General features: G+C 40.0%; 2 non-coding genes across 2 annotated transcripts; both read left to right on the forward strand.

Annotated features, from left to right (window-relative positions):
* The first annotated feature begins 10,120 nt into the window (after positions 1–10,120).
* Positions 10,121–10,227, forward strand: LOC112731081 (small nucleolar RNA R71). Its single transcript, XR_003166874.1, has one exon. It is a non-coding gene; the product is annotated as a small nucleolar RNA R71 (small nucleolar RNA).
* Positions 10,228–26,652: 16,425 nt separating this feature from the next.
* LOC112730835 (small nucleolar RNA R71) lies at positions 26,653–26,761 on the forward strand. Its single transcript, XR_003166641.1, has one exon. It is a non-coding gene; the product is annotated as a small nucleolar RNA R71 (small nucleolar RNA).
* Positions 26,762–27,289: the final 528 nt, after the last annotated feature.

Genomic DNA, 27,289 nt, shown 5'->3' on the forward strand with positions numbered 1-27,289 from the left:
ATTTGTAAAAATTGTGCTAAAAACTCTGTAGGTTCTTCCTGTGGAAGACCGAAATACTGGCAGCTTTGCTGCACCATGATAATGAGCTGAGGATTCAACTCAAAGCTACTGACTCCAATGGAGGGTATGCAGATACTACTCCCATATGAAGCAGTAGAGGGGTTTGAATATGACCCCAGAGTCCTCCTGGACTGTTCATTTCCGCTTAGATCCATGATGGAGAAAGGGAGATGATGTAAAATAGGAAAAATATTTTTATTTATTTATTTATATATTTATTTCGAAAATGAAATAAATTAAAATAGAATAAATAAAAATTGAGTGAAGATTTTCGAAAAACTGAGGAGAGAGAAAGTGGTTAGGAAGTTTTGAAAAGGATATGATGATTTTTTTTTTTTTTAAAAAAAAGTTTTAAATTTTGAAATAAAAAATCTGAATTTTAGAAATATATTTCGAAAATTTGTTCTTAAAAAAAAAGAGAAAAGATATTTTTGATTTTTAAGAGGAAAGAGAAAAACAATAAGATAGCACAAGATTTAAAATTTTTAGATCTAATGCTCCCTATTTTCGAAAATTTTGGAGGGAAAACACCAAGGAACACCAAACTTAAAAATTTTAAGATCAAGTCACAAGGAAAACTCAAGAACACGAAAAGAGAACACCAAACTTAAAATTTTTTAGAAAACCAAAATAAATTTTTGAAAAAAAATTTTTTTTTTTTTTTGAAAAATCAACAAGAAAACACCAAACTTAAAGTTTGGCACAAAATTTAATAGAGAAAATATTATTTATGAAAAAGATTTTAAAAAGAGTGTACCCAACTGCCACGGGCTTAGACTAATGCTCTAGCCAACTGGGCAGTAAATGTAACACTTGTTTTAAAGAAGGATATTTTTAACCAAGAACAATAATAAGAGACTCTAAACCAAAAAGAAAAATTTTCCTAATCTAAGCAACAAAATAATCCGTCAGTTGTTCAAACACGAACAATCCCCGGCAACGGCGCCAAAAACTTGGTGCACGAATTATGAATCACGCTTTTCACAACTCGTACCACTAACCAGCAAGTGCACTGGGTCGTCCAAGTAATACCTTACGTGAGTAAAGGTCGAATCCCACGGAGATTGTTGGTTTGAAGCAATCTATGGTTATCTTGTAAATCTTAGTCAGGAAGTCAATTATGGTTATCAGTTGATTTGCAAATAAACAAGAGAGCATAAATTAAAGGTTACTTGTTATGTAGTAATGGAGAATATGTTGGAGTTTTGGAGATGCTTTGTCTTCTGAATCTCTGCTTTCCTCTGTCTTCTGATTCACGCACGCACATCCTCCTATGGCAAGCTGTGTGTTGGTGGATCACCGTTGTCAATGGCTACCTTCCATCCTTCCAGTGAAAACTACGCTCACGCGCTCTGTCACAGCACGGCTAATCACCGGTTGGTTCTCGATCCGGTTGGAATAGGATTCACTATCCTTTTGCGTCTGTCACTAACGCCCAGCCTTCAGGAGTTTGAAGCTCATCACAGTCATTCAATCCTTGAATCCTACTCGGAATACCACAGACAAGGTTTAGACTTTCCAGATTCTCATGAATGCCGCCATCAGTTCTAGCTTATACCACGGAGATTCTGATTAAGGAATCTAAGAGATACTCATTCAATCGTATATAGAACGGAGGTGGTTGTCAGGCACACGTTCATGATTTGAGGAAGGTGATGAATGTCACGGATCATCACCTTCATCACAGTTAAGCGCGAATGAACATCTTAGATAGGAACAAGCGTATTTGAATGGAAAACAGAAATACTTGCATTAATTCATCGAGACACAGCAGAGCTCCTCACCCCCAACAATGGGGTTTAGAGACTCATGCCGTCAGAGAATACAAAGTTTAGATCTAAAAATGTCATGAGATCCAAAATAAGTCTCTAAAAGTTGTTTAAATACTAAACTAGTAGCCTAGTTTTACAACAAATGAGTAAACTATGATGGATGATGCAGAGATCCACTTCTGGGGCCCACTAGGTGTGTGATGGGCTGAGAATTAAGCAATCCACGTGCAGAGGCCATTTGTGGAGTTGAACGCCAGTTTTTGTGCCAGTTTGGGCGTTCAACTCCAGTTTTTGATCCTTTTCTGGCGCTGGACGCCAGAATTGGGCAGAGAACTGGCGTTGAACGCCAGTTTACGTCGTCTATCCTTGTGCAAAGTATGGACTATTATATATTGCTGGAAAGCCCTGGATGTCTACTTTTCAACGCAATTGGAAGCATGCCATTTCGAGTTCTATAGCTCCAGAAAATCCACTTTTAGTGTAGGGAGGTCAGAATCCAACAACATCAGCAGTCCTTTTTCAGCCTGAATCAGATTTTTGCTCAGCTCCTTCAATTTCAGCCAGAAAAATACCTGAAATTACAAAAAAACACACAACTCATAGTAAAGTCCAGAAATATGAATTTTTCCTAAAAAATAATGAAAATAGACTAAAAACTAACAAAAACATACTCAAAACTATATGAAATTAACCCCAAAAAGCGTATAAAATATCCGCTCATCAGGGCGTTAGTGGTGTTAACGTTAAGTGAAACTGTGGGGTCGAGAACGTTAGTGACAATCACCTTTTTCACTAATGTTCCTAACCCAAAAATGGTCCACGTTAACTTCAATTTTAGTGGCACTAACGTGACCACTAACGTTGCTTCTTGGCCCTTCGCAAACGTTACTGGGGTTTACCTTTTCCAATAACGTTGAGAGTACCCCTTTCTCCCTACATTAGAGTTCACGTTAGTATAGTTAACGTGGCCTTTAACGTAGGCTTGCCAAATCTTCGAGAGCGTTAGTGACACTTACCTTTGTCACTAACGCTTCAAAACGCCCCTACTTCCCACGTTAGAGTTCACGTTAACTAGGTTAACGTGACTTCTAACATGGTATTGATAGCCATCTACAACGTTAGTGACAAAGGTGAGTGTCACTAACGTTGGCTCATCATCCCTCTTCTCCACGTTAGCTTCCACGTTAATGTAATTAACGTGGCAACTAAGGTGGCTCATAGTGGCTTAATCCAACGTTAGTGACAAAGGTGAGTGTCACTAACGTTGGTGATTCCTTGCTCCCTCCACGTTAGAGTCCATGTTAACTAGGTTAACGTGACTCTTAACGTGGCAAATATGAGCTTAATCCAACGTTAGTGACAAAGGTGAGTGTCACTAACGTTGGCATTATCTTCCTCATCCATGTTAGAGTTCACGTTAACTGAGTTAACGTGACTCTTAACGTGGCCAGCTGCCACTTTGGAACGTTAGTGGCACTTACTTTTACCACTAACGTTGGAGTTCTACTTCTCTTCCACGTTAGCTTCCACGTTAACATAGTTAACGTGGCAACTAACGTGGACTATGATGGCTCACGAAGGCGTTAATGGCGATCACTTTTCTCATTAACGTTGCAAGCTAGCCTCCATTCCACGTTAGTGGTCACGTTAGCTAGACTAACGTGGCTACTAACGTGGTTCTTCCTTGATTCCTTTGTCCTGAAATCAAGCAATAAAGTGCATCAAAGCTCTAATCCAAGTTATGAGACATGCATCATTCAATTTTGTCATTTAATTCCTGCATAATTCTCATAAAATCATGTAAAATTCACAATGTTTGCTTGAATCAAGATGTAAGTGATTATTTACCCAAAACTTGCTTATTTCCTAAGAAAGTGCATGAAACTACCCTAAAACCATAAAGAAAAGGTCAGTGAAACTGGCCAAAATGCCCTGGCATCACAACACCAAACTTAAAGCTTGCTTGTCCCTAAGCAAGTACTGGAACAAAAGAATGATGAATGAAATGACAAGATGAATGAATCATTCTTGTGGAAGTCATGTCCTTGGTTTTATGGGGTTTAATGCTTAGCAACTTAGGTTCATTCCTTTACTGGCTTTCAGACCTTTATCATGCCTTAGAATACTCACTTGATGGCACCCTTTGAGACTGTTATTTATTGATCCCTTTGTCTTTCCAAGGTTTATTGCATCCTTAGGCTAAGTGTTCTGTGAGAGGGCGACTCTTTAAGATAAGTTTTCAGCCAACACTCCCGAACCAGTTGGTTCAAGGTGCTAGGTGTTGAAACACCCCTAAGGACTTACTCCCTCAAGTCTCTCTCCCCCATACATGCACACCACAGGCACATGGTTTGTTATTTTCTTTCCTTGAGGTCTTGGTGTCCAGTACCTCTTTGGGTTACTAAATATTTTCTAGCAAGGTTACTCTTGATAGTGGATTTTCAGTTGATAATCCCGGGTTAGTTAACCCAAGTTACCAAGTGATGAAGCACTCCTAAGAACTTATTCATCCAAGCAGATCCTTGGTACAAGAGCACCACAGACACATCCCTCAAGGTTCAAGCCCTTGGTGCCTAGCCTTATTCTTTATTACCTTTCTTTCTTTTTCAACTCTTATTGTTCTTTTTCTTTTTCTTATTGGGATCTTATTATTTAGCTAGTCTCATGGGGTGTGTTTCAAGCATATGATTCAGGACAGATAGTTGCCTTCCCACCTTGTTGGTGAACCAACTTAGCTAAGTGATTACTACACCACAAATTTAAGGACTTACTCCACAAATTGAACTCCACTCTGGTCTTTCATAACATCTCTTTTTATTTAGCTTAAAAGGACAAACATACAATAAGCAAGATGCAGATGAAGATAGGTAACTTGAACCAGCACATATGAAAAAGGCAAGAAAAATACTAAAGATAGCATTGAAAATCCTAAACTACCATGGAAGCATGTTCTATTTCATACATGATTTTCCTTATTTAATACTTGAAAAAGATGGGACAATGAGGGAACTCCACCACCTTTTACTCATGGGGATGCTCATGCTCTCCCTCTTGTTTGTCATCATCCATAATTTTTGCATTTTTCTTTGCCTTCTTGGATGATGGTGCACCAATTCTCCAGGAGATTCTTGCAAAGTCGTTGGAAGTTGCTTGTTCCCAAAGCACTTGAGAAATAGTTAGTATGCATGTATGCTTGTGAATTTCTGAACTTAACTTGGTGTGTGAACACCAAACTTAATTCCTTGCCTAATACAGCAGGTTGAATACATATAGAAAAGCTCATGTATTGTTATCAGCAAAACAACTATGAACTAGAAACTAACTACTGTTAAGTGGTTCCCCTGATTGGTTGGATCTAGCAATTTGCCCTTGAAAGAGTGTAGTGTGATTCTAACTGAAATCTTTGGTGGAACACCAAACTTAGAATTACACACTCACTCTTGTATTGCTTTGGCGTGTAACACCAAACTTAGCTCCTCACAATACAGGGAAAACTACTTGTGATTTTTATTGAAATGCAAATGAAAAGAAAACTACCTTAGGTTGGGTTGCCTCCCAACGAAGCGCTCTTTTAGCATCGCTAGCTTGACGATTCCTCCATTATTTGAGGTGATACTTCACTTTGGGATTTTCCCCCATGTTGCCCATGTAGTGTTTGAGCCTTTGTCCGTTCACAGTGAACGTCCTCTTTGAACTTTCCTCCATGATTTCTATGTGCCCATATGGCGAGACCTTTGTGACAAGAAAGGGTCCTGACCACCTTGATTTGAATTTCCCAGGGAAAAGTCTTAATTTGGAATTGTAGAGGAGCACTTGTTGTCCTTCTTCGAAGCTCCTGGGTGTCAAATGGAGGTCGTGCCTTCTCTTTGCCTTTTCTTTATAAATCTTGGCATTTTCATAGGCTTGAGATCTGAACTCCTCCATTTCTTGCAGCTGCAAAACCCTCTTTTCACCAGCAGCAATGCTATCAAAATTTAGCAGCTTGAGAGCCCAGAGGGCTTTGTGTTCCAGCTCCAATGGTAGATGACAAGCCTTTCCATACACTAGTTGGTATGGGGACATCCCGATTGGTGTTTTGAATGCCGTTCTGTATGCCCAAAGAGCATCATCCAGCTTCTTCGACCAATCATTTCTTGATGCTCCCACAGTCTTTTCCAGAATCCTTTTTAGCTCTTTGTTAGATATCTCAGTTTGCCCACTTGTTTGGGGGTGGTAAGGCGTGGCAATCTTATGTTTCACCCTGTATCATAGGAGGAGAGCTTCTAGTGGTCTGTTACAAAAATGGCTCCCTCCATCACTGATGAGTGCTCGTGGGACTCTAAACCGGCTAAAGATATTCTTTCTGAGGAAGTTCATGACCACCTTGTTATTATTTGTTGGGGTTGCAATATCCTCTACCCACTTGGAAACATAATCCACTGCTACCAAGATGTACTTGTTTGAATATGAGGTTGGGAATGGTCCTATGAAATCGATTCCCCACACATCAAACAGTTCCAGTTCTAAGATGAAATTTTGTGGCATCTCATTTATTTTGGGTAAGTTTCCAGCTCTTTGACATTCATTGCAATTCTTTACCAGTTCTTTGGCATCCTTGAAAAGGGTGGGCCAAAAGAATCCGTTTTGTAACACCTTGGCTGCAGTTCTATCTCCTCCAAAATGGCCTCCATAGCATGAGCCGTGGCAGTTCCACAAGACCTCTCGTCCCTCTTCTTCCAAAACACATCTTCTCAGGATTCCATCTGGACACTTCTTGAAGAGATATGGCTAATCCCAGACAAAATATTTTGCATCATTGATGAGCTTTCTCTTTTGATGTTTGTTGATCTCTAGAGGTAAAGCCCCAGTTCCCTTGGAATTGGCAATGTTTGCAAACCAAGGTGCTTTGTGAACCGTCATTAACTGCTCATCTGGGAAACATTCATTCACACTTGTACCATGTGTTCCACCCTTATCATGAGGGATTCTGGATAGGTGATCCGCTACCTTGTTCTCCACTCCCTTCTTGTCTCTAATTTCAATGTTGAATTCCTGCAACAACAAGATCCATCTTATTAGTCTTGGTTTTGATTCTTGCTTGGCAAACAAATATTTAAGTGCTGTGTAATCTGTGAAAACGATTACTTTGGCACCAATGAGGTATGATCTAAACTTGTCAAATGCAAAAACTATTGCCAGCAACTCCTTTTCAGTAGTGGTATAGTTTCTTTGAGTATCATTGAGGACTTTGCTGGCATAGTATATTACATGGACTAAGTTCTCTTTCCTCTGTCCTAACACTGCCCCAACTGCGAAGTCAGATGCATCGCACATCAGTTCAAATGGTAAGTTCCAATCAGGTGGGGAAATGATAGGGGCAGAGGACAGCCTCTTTTTCAAGTGTTCGAAAGCTAGCATGCACTTTTCATCAAAGACAAATGGTGTATCAGATACAAGGAGATTGCTTAAGGGCTTGGCTATCTTTGAAAAATCTTTAATAAACCGTCTATAAAAGCCAGCATGCCCTAAAAAACTCCTAATTGCCTTGACATCACTTGGTGGAGGTAATCTTTCCATGAGTTTCACCTTAGCTCTGTCTACCTCAATGCCCTAGTTAGACACCTTATGGCCAAGGACTATTCCTCCTGTTACCATGAAGTGACATTTCTCCCAGTTCAAGACCAGATTGGTCTTTGACATCTCTTTAACACCCGGGCTAGGTGATCTAGGCAATTAGGAAAGGAATCTCCGAATACTGAGAAGTCATCCATAAAGACTTCGATGAATTTTTCTATCATATCTGAGAAAATGGAGAGCATGCAGCGTTGGAAGGTTGCAGGTGTATTGCATAGCCCAAATGGCATGCGCCTGTAGGCAAACACTCCATATGGGCAAGTAAAGGAGGTTTTCTCTTGGTCTCTTGGATCAACCACTATTTGGTTATATCCTGAATAACCATCGAGAAAACAGTAATATGCATGTCCTGCAAGTCTTTCCAGCATCTGATCCATGAGAGGAAGGGGAAATGATCTTTTCGTGTAGCTTCATTGAGTTTTCTGTAGTCTATGCACATCCACCATCCTGTGACTGTCCTTGTAGGGATTAGTTCGTTCTTCTCATTGGGAACTACAGTAATTCCTCCCTTTTTTGGGACAACTTGTACAGGGCTGACCCATGGGCTGTCTGAGATCGGATAGATCACTCCTCCTTGCCACAACTTCATGACTTCTTTCTGTACCACTTCCTTCATGACTGGGTTCAGCCTCCTTTGGGGTTGAATGGATGGTTTGGCATCATCTTCCAACAGTATCTTATGCATACATATGGCCGAACTGATTCCCTTCAAGTCAGCAAGGGTCCATCCTATGGCATCTTTGTGCCTTGGCAATACTTGGAGTAGCTCTTCCTTTTGTTCTTGGCTGAGGAATGAATTTATGATCACTGGATAACTGCATACTTGAGAGTGGGTGGCAGTGCCTTTAGTTCAAGTTTGGGTGCTTCTTTCTTTCCATTCTTCTCCTTTATTGTGCACTGAGCTTGAACCTCAGCTGGTGTAGCTTCTTCGCTTGCTGATTTCTCCTCTTCTGTTAACCCCCTCAAGTTTTTCTTCTTCAAAAGTCTCTTGTACTACATCTTCCAGTGAGTCCAACCTCATACATTCTCCCAATGGTTCCTGTGGGTAGTTCATGGCCTTGAACACATTGATCATCATTGTTTCATTGTGTAGTCTAAGGGTAAGTTCGCCCTTTTGGACATCGATGACAGCTCCGGCAGTAGCTAAGAATGGTCTACCCAAGATGATAGAAGCCTTAGCTCCTTCCTTCATGTCTAACACTACAAAGTCTGCTGGAAAGATAAAGTCTCCTACCTTCACTAGCAAGTCTTTCACTATGCCGTGAGGAAACTTGAATGATTGGTCTGCCAGTTGTAAGGCCATTTTTGTTGGTTTGGCCTCCTCAATCTTCATTTTTCTCATCATAGCTACAGACATCAGATTTATGCTGGCTCCTAAATCACATAGAGCCTTCTCCACTGTTATTTCTCCTATAATACAAGGAATCTGGAAGCTCCCAGGATCCTTCAATTTCTGGGGCAGTTTATGCTGAATGATGGCACTGCATTCCTCGGTTAGTATCATAGTATCGTTGTTCTTCCAGCTTCTCTTCTTCTTCATCAACTCCTTCAAGAACTTGGCATAGAGCGGCATTTGCTCTATTGCTTCAGCAAAGGGTATGTTAATCTGCATTTTTTTGAAGATTTCTAAAAATCTGGAGAACTGGCTGTCATCCCTCTTCTTCCTCAATTGTTGAGGATATGGGACTTTTGGAACATATGGCTTCAGCTCTTCTTCCTTTTGTTGTGAGTTGGAGGTGGGGACTTGAACTTCGTCTTGTTCCTCCTTTCTTCCAATTGAATCTTTCTCTTGTGGTTGCTTGGAAGTCTCTTTCAATTCCTTTCCACTTTTGAGGGTGATAGCTTGACACTCCTCCCTTGGCCTTGACTCAATGTTGCTGCAATGGTCATGGCCAGGAGCTTGTTGAAATAGGTAGCCAATTTGTGTCTCAAGTTTCTTGATGGCAGCATCTTGATTTTGCATGTTGGATCGCACTTCCTCTCGGAACACCTTACTATCTTGGATCTCCTTGCATATGCCTTCAAGTAGAGTTTCAATCCTTGAGAGTCTATCTTCAGATGATGGTGAGTCGAGATTGGAGGGATGAGAAGGGCCATTTTGACTTTGATATGGATGTTGAGAAGTGTTGTTAGGTGGGTGTTGATATGACCTCTGTGTGGAGTGTTGGTGAGCTGCATTGTTGTTGGGGTTGTGGCGTCTCTGATCTTGGCCTTGATCCTGTTGGTTTCCCCACCCAAAGTTTGGGTGGTTCCTCCAACCAGGATTATATGTTTTGGAGTATGGGTCATGGTGCTGCCTAGGTGAATTTCCGATGTAGTTGGCTAGTTCCTGATCACCCTCTGCTTCTTCATTCACTCCTTCTTGAGCTGCTGCTGAGGTGGTGATTGCTGCTACTTGATTCCTCTCCATCTTTTTGGTAAGGTCAGCCAACTGCTAGGTAATAAGCTTGTTTTGAGCTAGCAGTGCATCCACATTGTTCAGCTCCATCACTCCTCTAGTGTTGCCTCTTTCAGAAGCATAGAAGTAGTCATTCTCTGCTACAGTCTCAATAACATCTATGGCTTCTTCAATGGTCTTCTTATTGTTCAGAGATCCCCCGGATGAGTGGTCTACTGCCTTCTTTGATTCATACGAAAGGCCTTTATAGAAAATGTGCAACTGCACCCATTCATTGAACATATCTGGCGGGCATCTTCTTGTCAGGTCTTTAAACCTCTCCCATGCTTCATATAGAGTCTCACCATCTTGCTGCCTGAAGATTTGTACCTCAGCTCTCAACCTGTTGATTCATTGAGGAGGATAGAATCTTGCCAAGAATTTGTTCACCACATCTTCCCAGGTTGCTAAACTCTCCTTTGGAAAGGATTCCAGCCATTTAGATGCTTTGTCCTTGAGTGAGAAGGGAAACAGAAGTAGTCTATAGGTGTCAGGATGAACACCATTATACTTCACAGTATCGCATATCCTCAGGAAGGTGGTTAGATGTTGATTGGGGTCTTCTTGGATACTTCCTCCGAATGAACAATTGTTCTGAACAAGGGTGATGAGCTGTGGCTTTAGTTCAAAGTTGTTGGCATGTATGGTTGGCCTTTGGATGCTACTTCCACAGTTTCCTGGATTTGGGTTGATGTAAGAACCCAGAACTCTTCTCTCTTGTCCAGCCTGATATGCTGGACCTTCTCTGCCATGGTTGTGAGCCTCTTCTTCATGATGGTTCTCCATATTCTCATCCATGTCTGGTTCAAAGTACTCCTCCTCTTCCTCAGCACCAACTACTCTCTTCCCTCTTGCTTCCCTCCTTAATCTAAGGAAGGTCCTCTCAGGTTCAGAATCAAAGGAAGTTGAAGCCCTGCTTCTTCTACCTGTCATGCACCCAATAAGGCAGAAGCAAGAAAGATAGATGTAGACAATATTTTCTGCAGAAATGCTGTTAGTGTGAGTGATGCAATATATCAAACAGTTAGTGGGTCAGTGAACCAAATATTAAAACAAAATGCAGGTAACACCACTAATGGGTGAAAGGTAAAGGGAAAGAATTAACTAAAACTGAAAGTAAATTACACAAATAAAACTAAATCAAACAAAAGGAAAATGCTCAATCTAGTTATCCACCAATTTAATCATTGTTGATACAAAATCAATCCCCGGCAACGGCGCCATAAACTTGATGCACGGAAACTTGTCTCTTAACAAACCTCCCTCGGCAGGTATACCGAATTGTCGTCAAGTAAAAACTCACAATAGATTGAGGTCAAATCCCACAGGGATTGATTGGTCAAGCAACTTTAATTGGAGGAATGTTCTAGTTGAGCTAAGCAGAATTTGGTTTGAGAGTTGCAGGAAATTAAATGGTGGGAAAGTAAATAGCAGAAAATGTAAATGCTAGAAATAAAGAGCTGAAAATAGATGACGGAAAATAAATTGTAGAATCTTAAATGGGAATGGGGAAGATGATCATAAAAGTAATTGGCAGAAATTAAAGAGAATGGGTAAGATCAGAAATGGGGAGTTCATTGGGCTTAGGAGATGTTGCATCCTCCGGATCAAGTTCATTTTCATCTCTTCCTCAATCAATGCATTCATTGATCTCCTTGGCAATCTTAAGTGACTGAATTCCAATTCCTTGGTAATTCAATCTCTCAAATCTTGATCAATAGCCAATTCCTTGGTCCAATTGCTCATGAGAAGAGATGAGGTATGGTCACTGATTATACCACATGTATTTCCAAATCAAAGTGTTGGTAGGATTATATGTCACTATATCCATCCAAACCCCAATTTGGTCCAACATGAGAAAGCATTTCTAGCATGATCTCTTCATTTCTCTTCCAAGGTTCCGAAGAGATCCAAGTATGAATAGCTTCTTTTCCAAGATAACTACTCAATTGGATGAAGATTGAAAGCTTTCTAGTAAAATCAAGAGAAAAGAAAGAAGAAGAATAATGAAAACTATTATTGATCCATCAAATTACAACAGAGCTCTCTAACCCAATGAAAGGGGTTTAGTTGTTCATAGCTCTGGGAATGGAAAACAAAGATGTAGAATGCATTCTGAAAAGTTAACTAGAAGTTACAGAGAAAGTAAAAAATACAGAGAGTAATTCTAATAATGCCAAAAGCTCTCTTCTAGTTCAAAGTTCTCCCTATTTATACTGTTCTTCTGATCTTCTAGTTGCTTCTTCAAGTCTTGGATATGGGCCTTTGGATCTTGAGTTGAAGCAGTTATCTTCTTCAGTGGGCTCAGCTTTACTTGCAGAGAAAGTGTGCAGTAGGTATGGACTTTAGCTTGCGGCGTTAGTGGTGTTAACGTTAAGTGAAACTGTGGGGTCGAGAACGTTAGTGACAATCACCTTTTTCACTAACGTTCCTAACCCAAAAATGGTCCGTGTTAACTTCAACGTTAGTGGCACTAACGTGACCACTAACGTTGCTTCTTGGCCCTTCGCAAACGTTACTGGGGTTTACCATTTTCAATAACATTGAGAGTACCCCTTTCTCCCTACGTTAGAGTTCACGTTAGTATAGTTAACGTGGCCTTTAACGTAGGCTTGCCAAATCTTCGAGAGCGTTAGTGACACTTACCTTTGTCACTAACGCTTCAAAACGCCCCTACTTCCAATGTTAGAGTTCACGTTAACTAGGTTAACGTGACTTCTAACGTGGTATTGATAGCCATCTCCAACGTTAGGGACAAAGGTGAGTGTCACTAACGTTGGCTCATCATCCCTCTTCTCCACGTTAGCTTCCACGTTAATGAAATTAACGTGGCAACTAACGTGGCTCATAGTGGCTTAATCCAACGTTAGTGACAAAGGTGAGTGTCACTAACGTTGGTGATTCCTTGCTCCCTCCACGTTAGAGTCCACGTTAACTAGGTTAACGTGACTCTTAACGTGGCAAATATGAGCTTAGTCCAACGTTAGTGACAAAGGTGAGTGTCACTAACGTTGGCATTATCTTTCTCATCCACGTTTGAGTTCACGTTAACTGAGTTAACGTGACTCTTAACGTGGCCAGCTGCCACTTTGGAACGTTAGTGACACTTACTTTTACCACTAACGTTGGAGTTCTACTTCTCTTCCACGTTAGCTTCCACGTTAACATAGTTAACGTGGCAACTAACGTGGGCTATGATCGCTCACGAAGGCGTTAATGGCGATCACTTTTCTCATTAACGTTGCAAGCTGGCCTCCATTCCACGTTAGTGGTTACGTTAGCTAGACTAATGTGGCTACTAACGTGGTTCTTCCTTGCTTCCTTTGTCCTGAAATCAAGCAATAAAGTGCATCAAAGCTCTAATCCAAGTTATGAGACATGCATCGTTCAATTTTGTCATTTAATTCATGCATAATTCTCATGAAATCATGTAAAATTCACAATGTTTGCTTGAATCCAGATGTAAGTGATTATTTACCCAAAACTTGCTTATTTCCTAAGAAAGTGCATGAAACTACCCTAAAACCATAAAGGAAAGGTCAGTGAAACTGGCCAAAATTCCCTGGCATCAGGACTCTAGCAAAGCTGAGTCACAATCTGAAAAGGTTCACCCAGTTATGTGTTTGTGGCATTTATGTATCCGGTGGTAATACTGGAAAACAAAATTCTTTGGGTCATGGCCAAGACTCATAAAGTAGCTGTGTTCAAGAATCAACATACTTAACTAGGAGAATCAATAACACTATCTGGATTCTAAGTTCCAATAGAAGCCAATCATTTTGAACTTCAAAGGATAAAGTGAGATGCCAAAACTGTTCAGAAGAAAAAAGCTAAAAGCACCGCTCATCTAATTAATACTGATCTTCATAGATGTTTTTAGAATTCATTGTATATTCTCTTCTTTTTATCCTATTTGATTTTCAGTTGCTTTGGGACAAGCAACAACTTAAGTTTGGTGTTGTGATGAGCGGATAATTTATACGCTTTTTGGCATTGTTTTTAGTATGTTTTTAGTATATTTTAGTTAGTTTTTATTATGTTTTTATTAGTTTTTAAATAAAAATCACATTTCTGGACTTTACTATGAGTTTGTGTGTTTTTTTGTGATTTCAAGTATTTTCTGGCTGAAATTGAGGGACCTGAGCAAAAATCTGATTCAGAGGCTGAAAAAGGACTGCAGATGCTGTTGGATTCTGACCTCCCTGCACTCGATGTAGATTTTCTGAAGCTACAGATACCTAATTGGCGTACTCTCAATTGCGTTGGAAAGTAGACATTTTGGGCTTTCCAGAAATATATAATAGTCTATACTTTGCCTAAGATTTCATGGCCCAAACCGGCGTTCCAAGTCAGCTTAAGAATTCTGGCGTCAAAACGCCAGAATTGGCACAAAAGCTGGAGTTAAACGCCCAAACTGGCACAAAAGCTGGCGTTTAACTCCAAGAAAAGTCTCTACACATGAAAGCTTCAATGCTCAGCCCAAGCACACACCATGTGGGCCCGAAAAAAGATTTCTGCATTAATTACCTATTTCTGTAACCCTAGGCTACTAGTTTTCTATAAATAGGACTTTTTGCTATTGTATTTCGAGACTTTTACAAAGACACTTGATAAGACTTTGATAGACCTTTTTCACGTTTGAGGGCTGGCCTCACAGCCATGCGTAGACCCTTTTGTTCTTATGTATTTTCAACAGTGGAGTTTCTACACACCATAGATTAAGGTGTGGAGCTCTGCTGTTCTTCATGAATTAATGCAAAGTACTATTGTTTTTCTATTCAACTCAAGTCTATTTCTTCTCCAAGATATTCATTCGCACCCAAGAACATGATGAATGTGATGATTATGTGACACTATCACCATTCTCACCTATGAACGCGTCCCTGACAACCACTTCCGTTCTACATGCAAACAAGCTTGAATGTGTATCTTTTGAGTTTCTAATCTAAGATTAGAACCTTCGTGGTATAGGCTAGAATTTTTGGCGGCCATTCCTGAGATCCGGAACGTCTAAACCTTGTCTGTGGTATTCTGAGTAGGATCTGGGAAGGGATAACTATGACGATCTTCAAACTCGCGAGTGTTGGGCGTGTGACAGACGCAAAAGGATCAATGGATCCTATTCCAACATGATCGAGAACCGACAGATGATTAGCCGTGCGGTGACAGCGTGCGTAGAACTTTTTCACTGAGAAGACGGGAAGTAGCCATTGACAACGGTGATGCCCAACATAAAGCTTGCCATGGAAAAGAGTATGAACGATTGGAAGAAGGCAATAGGAAAGGAGAGGTTCAGGAGGAACAAAGCATCTAAATACGCTTATCTAAAATTCCTACCAATGAATTACATAAGTATCTCTGTCTCTATCTTTATTTTATGTTTTATTTATCTTTAATTATCAATCCTCCATAACCATTTGAATCTGCCTGACTGAGATTTACAAGATGACCATAGCTTGCTTCAAGCCGACAGTCTCCGTGGGATCGACCCTTACTCACGTAAGGTATTACTTGGACGACCCAGTGCACTTGCTGGTTAGTTGTGCGAAATTGTGACAAAGTGTGATTCATGTTTGAGAGCTCCAAGTCTTTGGTGCCATTGTTGATGATCACAATTTCGTGCACCAGCTGTCACTGCATGGCTAATCATCTGTCGGTTCTCGATCATATTGGAATAGGATTTACTATCTATTTGCGTCTGTCACTACGCCCAGCACTCGCGAGTTTGAAGCTCGTCATAGCCATCCCTTCCCAGATCCTACTTGGAATACCACAGACAAGGTTTAGACTTTCCGGATCTCGGGAATGGCCGTCCATGGGTTCTAACATATACCACGAAGATTCTAATATCTCGGACTCGGTCCCCTGTATTAGATATCTAAGAGATATTCATTCTATCTCATCTTCATGTAGAACGAAAGTGGTTGTCAGGCACGGGTTCATAGGTGAGAATGGTGATGAGCGTCACATAATCATCACATTCATCATGTTCTTGGGTGCGAATGAATATCTTATAATAGGAATAAGCTTGAATTGAATAGAAAAACAATAGTACTTTGCATTAATTCATGAGGGACAGCAGAGCTCCACACCTCAATCTATGGTGTGTAGAAACTCTACCGTTGAAAATACATAAGAATAAGGTCCAGGCATGGCCGAGAGGCCAGCCCCCTAAACATGATGAAAGGATCAAAAGATAATCCAAAGATAATCCAAAGATGTAAATACAATAGTAAAAAGTCCTACTTATACTAAACTAGTTACTAGGGTTTACAGAAATGAGTAATTGATGCAGAAATCCACTTCTGGGGCCCACTTGGTGTGTGCATGGGCTGAGCATTGAGCTTTACATGTGTAGAGGCTTCTTTTAGAGTTGAACGCGAGTTTGTAACCTATTTCTGGCGTTTAACTCCACTTTGTAACCTGTTTCTGGCGTTTAACTCCAGAATGCAGCATGGACTTGGCGTTGAACGCCAGTTTGTGTCATCTAAACTCAAGCAAAGTATGAACTATTATATATTTCTGGAAAGCCCTGAATGTCTACTTTCCAAATCAATTGATAACGCGCCATTTGGAGTTCTGTAGCTCCAGAAAATCCACTTTGAGTGCAGGGAGGTCAGAATCCAACAGCATCTGCAGTCCTTCTTCAACCTCTGAATCTGATTTTTGCTTAAGTCCCTCAATTTCAGTCAGAAATTACCTGAAATCACAGAAAAATACACAAACTCATAGTAAAGTCCAGAAATATGAATTTTATTTAAAAACTAATAAAAATATACTAAAAACTAGCTAAATCATACTAAAAACTATGTAAAAACAATGCCAAAAAGCGTATAAATTATTCGCTCATCAACAATGTTTGCTTGAATCAAGATGTAAGTGAATATTTACCCAAAACTTGCTTATTTACTAAGAAAATGCATGAAACTACCCTAAAATAGTAAAGAAAATGTCAGTGAAACTGGCCAAAATGCCCTGGCATCAATGAGTTCAAGCACAAGCCACCATGATAAGGAGCTCACGAAATGTCCAACTTAAGGACTTTAACTAAAAGTGCTAGGTGAGAGACAACCCACCATGGTATGATCCTACATTTTTCTTCTTAGTCTTATTTTATTTTATTTTTATTAGTGTTCATTCATAATTTCTGCATATTCATCTGCATTTTGCATTTTGCATTTTGCATTCTGCATGATAAAAAAAAAGAAGCCAACCACGCGTGGGCGTCAATCCCAATTCAGCGCTTTCATCCAACGAACAGAAAGTTGTGATAGAATCGTGCGGCTGGTGTGCAAAAAGCATAATTTGGCCCACGCGTATGCGTCCCCGACACGTATGCATCAATTTCAATACTAGCACACCATGCGTGGGCGTGCGCAACGCGCTCGCGTCGCATGCAAAATTTTGCCACCCTTCAAATTGAACAAAGAGTTGGGCTGCCACTGTGCTGGAGTCGCGCGAGTAGCCACGCGTACGCGTGACCGACGCTCGCGCGTCAGTGTTCATTTTTGGCCACCCACGTGTACGCGTTGCGTGGCTAGTTCAGTTTTCATGCGTACGCGTGATGTCCGCGCGCGCGTCACGCCCTGTTTTTCATTTCTCACTTCTTTCTCCTCTCCTTTCTCCTTCTTTCCTCCTCTTTTCTTACCTTCTTCATTTCTTCAACTTCTCATCCCTATTCTCTTTCACTCTATTTTACCTAATTTATTTGCATACTTTCATTCATTGAATTTTTAATTATGTGCCTGTTTTTCTTTTCTTTTCTACGTTTATTATTTTTCCTTTGGTGTTAAATGTTCTTATTCAACTGTTGTATCTTTTCTTGTATTATTTTGGTGCTTCGTGAATTGTTTTACATTGTTGGGTGATATTATTTATCTGTCAATGCCACTCGTTTATAATACATGTATTCCTTTTGCATTGACATGAATTTATATTGTCTTTCATTACCCACACTCTCCCCCCCTCATTGTTGCAATTTTTACTCTATTGATATGCCAGTTGCTTCTACTGTTTTCTCATTTGCATGTTGTAGCTACCATGTACTTGAGACCCTCACCATTTGGCATTAACTCACCCATATTTATTTTATTTTCTTATCTTTATTTCTGGGTTACTTTTCTTCCCTTTTCTCTTCTTTCAAGATGGCCATCAAGAAGGGAAACGAAAACTTTTACATGGGGCGACAAACAAGTTCCTACACACATTCTTTGGAAAAAGCATCAGTTGTAGCAGCCCGTCCACTTGCACATCTTAGAATGTACCGATGACGGTGCAATCTTTAAGTGTGGGGAGGTTGATACCGACTTCCGTGGGTTAGTGATTTCCCATTTCAACACCAATGTTTAATTTTTCTTGTTAAATTAGTTGTTACATTTGCATGTTTAATTGCATGTTTGTTGATTTTTTGCATGTTCTTCTACCACTACTTGGTTGGAGTAATAAGTTCTTTTTCAAGACCCTTTTTATAGCATTTTACTAATTTAAATTAAAACTTTTTTTTATAAACTTGTTTGAAAATTGTAATTTGGAACATGAATTATAGCTAAGAACACACAACCTGTGAGATTTGAGCTTAATTACATGGTTACATTATTTAACCATAATATTCTATTCTTGTGTATTTCCTTCTCTATGATTGTAATCTATATTTTGTTCCATTCTATATGTCCATTGTTTAGTGTATTTACATGCATACATATGATTGAGGCTATCATTTGTTATTAGCTCACTTATCCCAAATAGCCTACCATTCCATTTACCTTTGTTAGCCACTTTGAGCCTTTTATCCCCATTTGTTCTATATTTTACCACATCACTAGCCTTAAGCGGAAAAATAATTAATTACCCCAATTGAATCTTTGGTTAGCTTAAGATAGAGATTGTGTATCAATTAAGTGTGGGGAACTGTGGGAACTTGGGTTAATGGGAATGTATTATGTTTCTACTTTAATTGAATATTGGGAATTTGGGAACCTACTCATGTGAAACTAGAAAATTCCAAAGCCATATGTATTGATATGTTATTTTTGCTTTCATATAAAAAAATTCAAATAAATAAATAAATAAATAAGGGGACAAAATTACCCCAATGTTAAGTTTAATAAAAGATCAATGCATATGTGAAAAGATTAAAGATATCTGGTACATGAGTATGTGATACAAAAGTGAAAATTATGGGTAGCTAGGCATGAATTAGAATTACATAGGGTGTGTGTGTTAGGTGAGAGTTTAGGTTAGTCAAAGATTCATATTATAGCTCACTTGGCCATACATATATCCTCACCCTTACCTTAGTCCCATTACAACCTTGAAAAGACCTCATGATGTTTGCATTGGTATACTAAATATTTGTTGATTGGTTAGATGAAGAACAAGGTCTTAGAAAGACTAGAGAAGAGTAGAGTGATTAACCCTAGACACTTGAGAGATTAAAGTGCATATACACTACCAGTGAGGGTTCAATGCTTGATTCTACGTTCCCTACTTTCATGAGCTATCTTCTTACAAGTTTACTTGTCTTTTATTGTGTGATTTGAATTAGTGAAATCTGATTTATGTTTGTCTTGGAGAACTTATTTACTTTTAACCAAGTAGACAGAAACATCTTAGCATATAGTTGCATTCACATACATAGGTTGCATCCCATGAGTCTTACTTTCCCCCATTCATTTCTTTTGTCCCCTTGAGCTTAGCATGAGGACATGCTAATGTTTAAGTGTGGGGAGATTGATAAACCACTATTTTATGGTTTATCTTGTGCTAATTTGAGTGGCTTTTATCAATTCTTTGCTCACTAATTCATATAAATTGCATGGTTTTACAATTCCTTCCTAATTCTCTGATATAGTTGAAAACATGTTTCCTAAGCCTTTAAACTGTCAATTTTAATTATCCTTTATTACCATTCGACGTCGTGATATGTGTGTTAAGTGTTTTCAGGCTTTATAGGGCAGGAATGGCTTAGAAAGAGTGCGAAAACTGCATTTTGGAGAAGCTGGCAGCGACGTGCACGCATGGGCGACGCGTACGCGTGCCTAGCGCAGAAGATTGTTTTATGTTATTGATGCTTTCACTTGGTTGTTTGGGTTTTACATTCCCTATTACTTTTCTATTTTTTTATGTTATGCCTTCCAAGTGTTTGATAAAATGCTTGGGAGGATTTTAAGTTAGATTTGTATATTCATGGCTTTGGTTGATTAATTGGAGACACTTGAGTTATCAAACTCCTTTGTTGATTGATAATTGAAAGTTGCTGGTTAATTTGGACCCCTCTAAAGCTAGTCTTTCCTTAGGAGTTGACTAGGACTTGAGGAATCAAATTGATTAGTCCATTTGACTTTCCTCCAGAGTTAGAGGTTAACTAATTAGGAGCAATGAACAATTCTCATCACAATTGATAAGGATAACTAGGATAGGACGTCTAGTTTTCATACCTTGCCAAAAGCTTTTCTAGTTGTTAATTTACTTTCTTGCAATTTACTTTTCTTGTTCCTTTTTCAAAAACCCAAAAAGATACTTTTTCCATAACTAATAATAACCACACCTCCCTGCAATTCCTTGAGTGACGACCCGAGGTTTAAATATTCGGTTTAATTTTATTGGGTTTGTTTTAGTGACAAACAAGTTTTTGTATGAAAGGATTCTTTGTTGGTTTAGAAACTATACTAGAAACGAGGATTTATTTGTGAAATTCTTTACTAGCAAAAATCCATTCGTCAACCTCTAATGTTCATTTGGTCACGCGTACGCGTTACCCATGCGTACGTGTGAATGGTAAATTTTGCCATTTCACGCGTGCGCGTGACTCATGCTTATGCGTGGATTAAGAAATTTTCCACTTTCACGCGTACACGTGATCAACGCGTAGGCGACACCCAAAATTTTTCTGGGTCCAGAATTGAAAACATTCGAAGGCGTTGGAGGTAATGTTGGACCTCCAACGTTCTCCCCAATGCCAGCACCAGCATTTTGTAGCTTTCCAAGTTTGAGGCAACGTTGGATCACCAATGTTGCCCTCAACGTTGGCACCCACTTTTTCTTAAAGAAAATGTTGCCTTCAACGTTGGTGGATCAACGTTGCCACCAACGTTGCATCTCGCTCTCTTCTTCAATACTTTTTGCTCTGTTTCCTCCTCTTCTTTCTCCCTTCTTCCTTGCCTTATTTCCACCTACAATCAGTCAAACAATTGCCTCAAAGTTTACTGTAATCATGAGGTATTTGCACCATTCATAATACCTAGTAAAAGTAGCATAAAACCTTATGAAAAAGCACATAAACAACCATGCTCAGTTGACTTAGGAAATGTGGTATGCGAAATTGTTACTCGGGTTGTAAAATTTGTTGTTCGTTCTCTCCCTGGCAATGGCGCCAACAAACTGGTGCACAATACCATGGTCCAAACATAACTTCACAACTTCGCACAACTAACCAGCAAGTGCACTGGGTCGTCCAAGTAATAAAACCTTACGTGAGAAGGGTCGATCCCACGGAGATTGTTGGTATGAAGCAAGCTATGGTCATCTTGTAAATCTCAGTCAGGCGGATATTAAATGGTTATGGAGTTTTCGAATAATGATAATAAATAAACAGAAAATAAAGATAAAGATACTTATGTATATCATTGGTGAGAATTTCAGATAAGCGTATAGAGATGTCTTCGTTCCTCTGAACCTCTGCTTTCCCGCTGTCTTCATCCAATCAATCTTACTCCTTTCCATGGCAAGCTTTACGTAGGGCATCACCGTTGTCAATGGCTACATCCCGTCCTCTCTGTGAAAATGGTCCAAATGCTCTGTCATGGCACGGCTAATCATCTGGAGGTTCTTGATCATACTGGAATAGGATTCACCCTCCTTTTTGCGTCTGTCACTACGCCCAGCACTCGCGAGTTTGAAGTTCGTCACAGCCATGCCTTCCCAGATCCTACTTGGAATACCACAGACAAGGTTTAGACTTTCTGGATCTCAGGAATGGCCATCCATGGGTTCTAACTTATACCACGAAGATACAAATAACTCGGACTCGGTCCCCTGTATTAGATATCTAAGAGATATTCATTCTAGCTTGTTTGCATGTAGAACGAAAGTGTTTGTCAGGCACGCGTTCATAAATGAGAATGATGATGAGCGTCACATAATCATCACATTCATCATGTTCTTTAGTGCAAATAGATATCTTAGAAGCGGAATAAGTTGAATTGAATAGAAAAACAGTAGTACTTTGCATTAAATCATGAGGAACAGCAGAGCTCCACACCTTAATCTATGGAGTGTAGAAACTCTACCGTTGAAAATACATAAGTGAAAGGTTTAGGCATGGCCGAATGGCCAGCCCCCAACGTGATCAATATGATCCAAAGCTAAACTCAAAATCATAAGATGATCCCCAGATGAAAATACAATAGTAAAAAGTCCTATTTATACTAAACTAGTTACTAGGGTTTACAGAAGTAAGTAATTGATGCAGAAATCCACTTCCGGGGCCCAATTGGTGTCTGCTTGGGCTGAGCTTGAAGTTTACACATGCAGAGGCTTCTTTTGGAGTTGAACGCCAAGTTGTAACGTGTTTTTGGCGTTCAACTCTGGTTCGTGACGTGTTTCTGGCGTTTAACTCCAGACTGCAGCGTAGAACTAGCATTCAACGCCCTTTTGCGTCGTCTAAACTTGGGCAAAGTATGGACTATTATATATTTCCGGAAATCCCTAGATGTCTACTTTCCAACGCCGTTGAGATCGCGCTATTTGGAGTTCTGTAGCTCCAGAAAATCCACTTTGAGTGCAGGGAGGTCAGAATCCAACAGCATCAGCAGTCCTTCTTCAACCTCTGAATCTGATTTTTGCTCAAGTCCCTCAATTTCAGCCAGAAAATATCTGAAATCACAGAAAAACATACAAACTCATAGTAAAGTTCAGAAATGTGAATTTAACATAAAAACTGATAAAAACATCCCTAAAAGTGACTAGATCCTACTAAAAATATACTAAAAATAATGCCTAAAAGCGTATAAATTATCCGCTCATCACAACACCAAACTTAAATTGTTGCTTGTCCCCAAGCAACTGAAAATCAAATAGGATAAAAAGAAGAGAATATACTATAAATTCCAAACTATCAATGAAACATAGCTCCAATCAAATGAGCGGGACTTGTAGCTTTTTGCCTCTTGAATAGTTTTGGCATCTCACTTTATCCATTGAGGTTCAGAATGATTGGCATCTATAGGAACTCAGAGTTCAGATAGTGTTATTGATTCTCCTAGTTCAGTATGTTGATTCTTGAACACAGCTACTTTATGAGTCTTGGCCGTGGCCCTAAGCACTTTGTTTTCCATTATTACCACCGGATACATAAATGCCATAGACACATAACTGGGTGAACCTTTTCAGATTGTGACTCAACTTTGCTAAAGTCCCCAATTAGAGGTGTCCAGGGTTCTTAAGCACACTCTTCTTTTGCTTTGGACCTTGACTTTAACCGCTCAGTCTCAAGTTTTCACTTGACACCTTCACGCCACAAGCACATGATTAGGGACATCTTGGTTTAGCCGCTTAGGCTAGGATTTTATTCCTTTAGGCCCTCCTATCCACTGATGCTCAATGCCTTGGGACCCTTTTTATTTACCCTTGCCTTTTGGTTTTAAGGGCTACTGGCTTTTTGTTCTTGCCTTTTGGTTTTAAGAGCTTTTGGCTTTTTCTGCTTGCTTTTTCTTTTTCTTTCTATTTTTTTTCGCTATATTTTTTTCTTTTCTATTTTTTTTCTGCAAGCTTTTGTATTCACTGCTTTTTCTTGCTTCAAGAATCATTTTTATGATTTTTCAGATTATCAAATAACATGTTTCCTTGTCATCATTCTGACTTGTTGGATGGGGTTTGTTAGAACTTCCCAACCTCTTCTTTGGATCTCATGTCAGATCTCCGGATACTCATTTTTCTTGAGTTTGAAAGGGACCTCGGGGGATCACCTTTTTCTTGGCCACAACATCATAGAAGTGGTCTTGATGGGCTTTGGAGATGAATCTTTCCATCTTCCATGACTCGGAGGTGGAAGCTTTTGTCTTCCCTTTCTCTTTTCTAAAGGATTCTCCGGTCTTAGGTGCCATCAATGGTAATAGAAAAACAAAAAGCTTATGCTTTTACCACACCAAACTTAGAATATTGCTCGCCCTCGAGCAAGAGAAGAAAGAAAAGATGAAGAAGAAGAAATGGAGGAGAGGGAGAGAGGTTTGTGTTTCGGCCAAGAAGAGGAAGAGAGGGTTGTGTTGTGTGAAAATGAAGAAGAATGGAGAGGTTTATATAGTGAAGGGAGAGGGGTTAAGGTTCGGCCATATGGGGTAGGTTTGGGTAGGAAAGTGATTTTGAATTTTGAAGGTAGGTGGGGTTTATGAGGTAGGTTTATGGGGAAGAGTGGATGGATGGGAGTGGTGAATGGGTAATAGGGAAGAGAGCTTGAGGTGATTGGTGAAGGGTTTTGGGGAAGGGTGTTTATTGGGAAGAGAGGATGAATGAGAAGAGGGAAGAGTATAAGTGGAGGTAGGTGGGGATCCTGTGGGGTTCACAGATCCTGAGGTGTCAAGGAATTGCATCCCTGCACTAATTAGGCATGTAAAATGCCTTTGCATGCAATTCTGGCGTTTAAACGCCGAATTGGTGCTTGTTCTGGGCGTTCAACGCCCAGATGCAGCACGTTTTTGGCGTTGAATGCCAGTTTTATGCTTGTTTCTGGCGTTCAGCGCCAGCTTTCCTCAGTATGCATTCCTGGCGTCTGAACGCTAGGATTCTACTTGTTTTGGGTGTTCAACGCCAGATCCATGCTCTGTTCTGGCGTTGAACGCCAGCCAGATGCTCCTTACTGACGTTTAAACGCCAGTAAGCCCTTTCTCCAGGGTGTGATTTTTCTTCTGCTGTTTTTGATTCTGTTTTTAATTTTTGTATTTATTTTGTGACTCCACATGATCATGAACCTAATAAAATATGAAAGAACAATAAAATAAAAATAAAATTAGATAAATAAAAATTGGGTTGCCTCCCAAGAAGAGCTTTTTTAACGTCAATAGCTTGACAGTGGGCTCTCATGGAGCCACACAGGTGATCAGGTCAATTTTATAGACTCCCAACACCAAACTTAGAGTTTGGATATGGGAGTTCAACACCAAACTTAGAGTTTGGCTGAGGCCTCCCAACACCAAACTTAGAGTTTGACTGTGGGGGCTCTGGTTGACTCTGCAGTGAGAGAAGCTTTTCATGCTTCCTCTCCATGGTTACAGAGAGAGATCCTTGAGTTTTAAACACAAGGTTGTCCTCATTTAGTTGAAGGATCAATTCTCCTCTATCCACATCAATCACAGCTCTTGCTGTGGCTAGGAAGGGTCTTCCAAGGATGATGGATTCATCCTCATCCTTCCCAGTATCTAGGATTATGAAATCATCAGGGATGTAAAGGCCTTCAACCTTTACTAGCATGTCCTCTACTTGTCCATAAGCCTGTTTTCTGGAATTGTCTGCCATCTCTAATGAGATTCTAGCAGCTTGTACCTCAAAGATTCCCAGTTTCTCCATTACAGAGAGTGGCATGAGGTTTATTCCTGACCCAAAGTCACATAGAGCCTTCTCAAAGGTCATGGTGCCTATGGTGCATGGTATTAGGAACTTCCCCGGATCCTGTTTCTTCTGAGGCGATCTCAGTTGATCCAATGCATTTAGTTCATTGGTGAATAGGGGATGTTCATCTCCCCAAGTCTCATTACCAAATAAATTGGCATTCAGCTTCATGATTGTACCAAGGAACTTGGCAACTTGCTCTTCAGTAACATCCTCATTCTCTTCAGAAGAGGAATACTCATCAGAGCTCATGATTGGCATAAGGAGGTTCAATGGAATCTCTATGTTCTCTAAATGAGTCTCAGATTCCTTTGGTTCCTCAAAGGGAAACTCCTTATTGTTCACTGGATGTCCCAGGAGGTCTTCCTCACTGGGATTCACGTCCTCTTCCTCTCTTGTGGGTTCGGCCATGATGGTCAATTCAATGGCCTTGCACTCTCCTTTTGGATTTTCTTCTGTATTGCTTGGGAGAGCACTAGGAGGGGTTTCAATGATCTTCTTACTCAGCTGGCCCACTTGTGCCTCCAAATTTCTAATGGAGGACCTTGTTTCATTCATGAAACTCAAAGTGGCCTTAGATAGATCAGAGACTAAATTTGCTAAGCTAGATGGATTCTGCTCAGAATTCTCTGTCTGTTGCTGAGTGGATGATGGAAAAGGTTTACTATTGTTAAACCTGTTTCTTCCACCATTATTAAAGCCTTGTTGAGGCTTTTGTTGATCCTTCCATGAGAAATTTGGATGATTTCTCCATGAGGGATTATAGGTGTTTCCATAGGGTTCCCCCATGTAATTCACCTCTGCTATTGCAGGGTTCTCAGGATCATAGGCTTCTTCCTCAGAAGATGCCTCTTGAGTACTGTTGGATGCAGCGCATTCCATTCAGACTCTGAGAAATCATATTGACTTGCTGAGTTAATATTTTGTTCTAAGCTAATATGGCATTCAGAGTATCAATTTCAAGAACTCCCTTCTTCTGAGGCATCCCATTACTCATAGGATTCCTCTCGGAAGTGTACATAAACTGGTTATTAGCAACCATGTCAATGAGTTCTTGAGCTTCTGCAGGCGTTTTCTTTAGGTGAATGGATCCACCTGCAGAAGTATCCAATGACATCTTAGCTAATTCAGACAGACCATCATGGAATATATCCAGGATGGTCCATTCTGAAAGCATGTTAGAAGGACACTTTTTGGTCAGTTGCTTATATCTCTCCCAAGCTTCATAGAGGGATTCACCTTCTTTCTGTCTGAAGGTTTGAACATCCACTCTAACCTTACTAAGCTTTTGAGGAGGAAAGAACTTGGCTAAGAAAGTCGTGACCAGCTTATCCCAAGAGTTCAGGCTATCTTTAGATTGAGAGTCCAACCATACTCTAGCTCTGTCTCTTACAGCAAACGGGAAAAGCATGAGCCTGTAGACTTCAGGATCTATCCCATTAGTCTTAACAGTATCACAGATCTGCAAGAATTCAGTTAAGAACTGAAAAGGATCTTCAGATGGAAGTCCATGAAACTTGCAGTTCTGCTGCATCAGAGAAACTAATTGAGGTTTCAGCTCAAAATTGTTTGCTCCAATAGCAGGAATGGAGATGCTTCTTCCATCAAACTTAGAAGTAGGTGTAGTATAATCACCAAGCATCCTCCTTGCATTATTGTTGTTAGATTCGGCTGCCATCTCCTTTTCTTGTTCGAAAATTTCAGTAAGGTTGTCTCTGGATTGTTGCAATTCAGCTTCTCTTAGTTTCCTCTTCTGAGTCCTTTCAGGTTCTGGATCAGCTTCAACAAGAATGCCCTTTTCCTTGTT

The sequence above is a fragment of the Arachis hypogaea genome, chromosome 12 (genome assembly GCF_003086295.3).
Source record: "Arachis hypogaea cultivar Tifrunner chromosome 12, arahy.Tifrunner.gnm2.J5K5, whole genome shotgun sequence".
Lineage (NCBI taxonomy): Eukaryota > Viridiplantae > Streptophyta > Magnoliopsida > Fabales > Fabaceae > Arachis > Arachis hypogaea.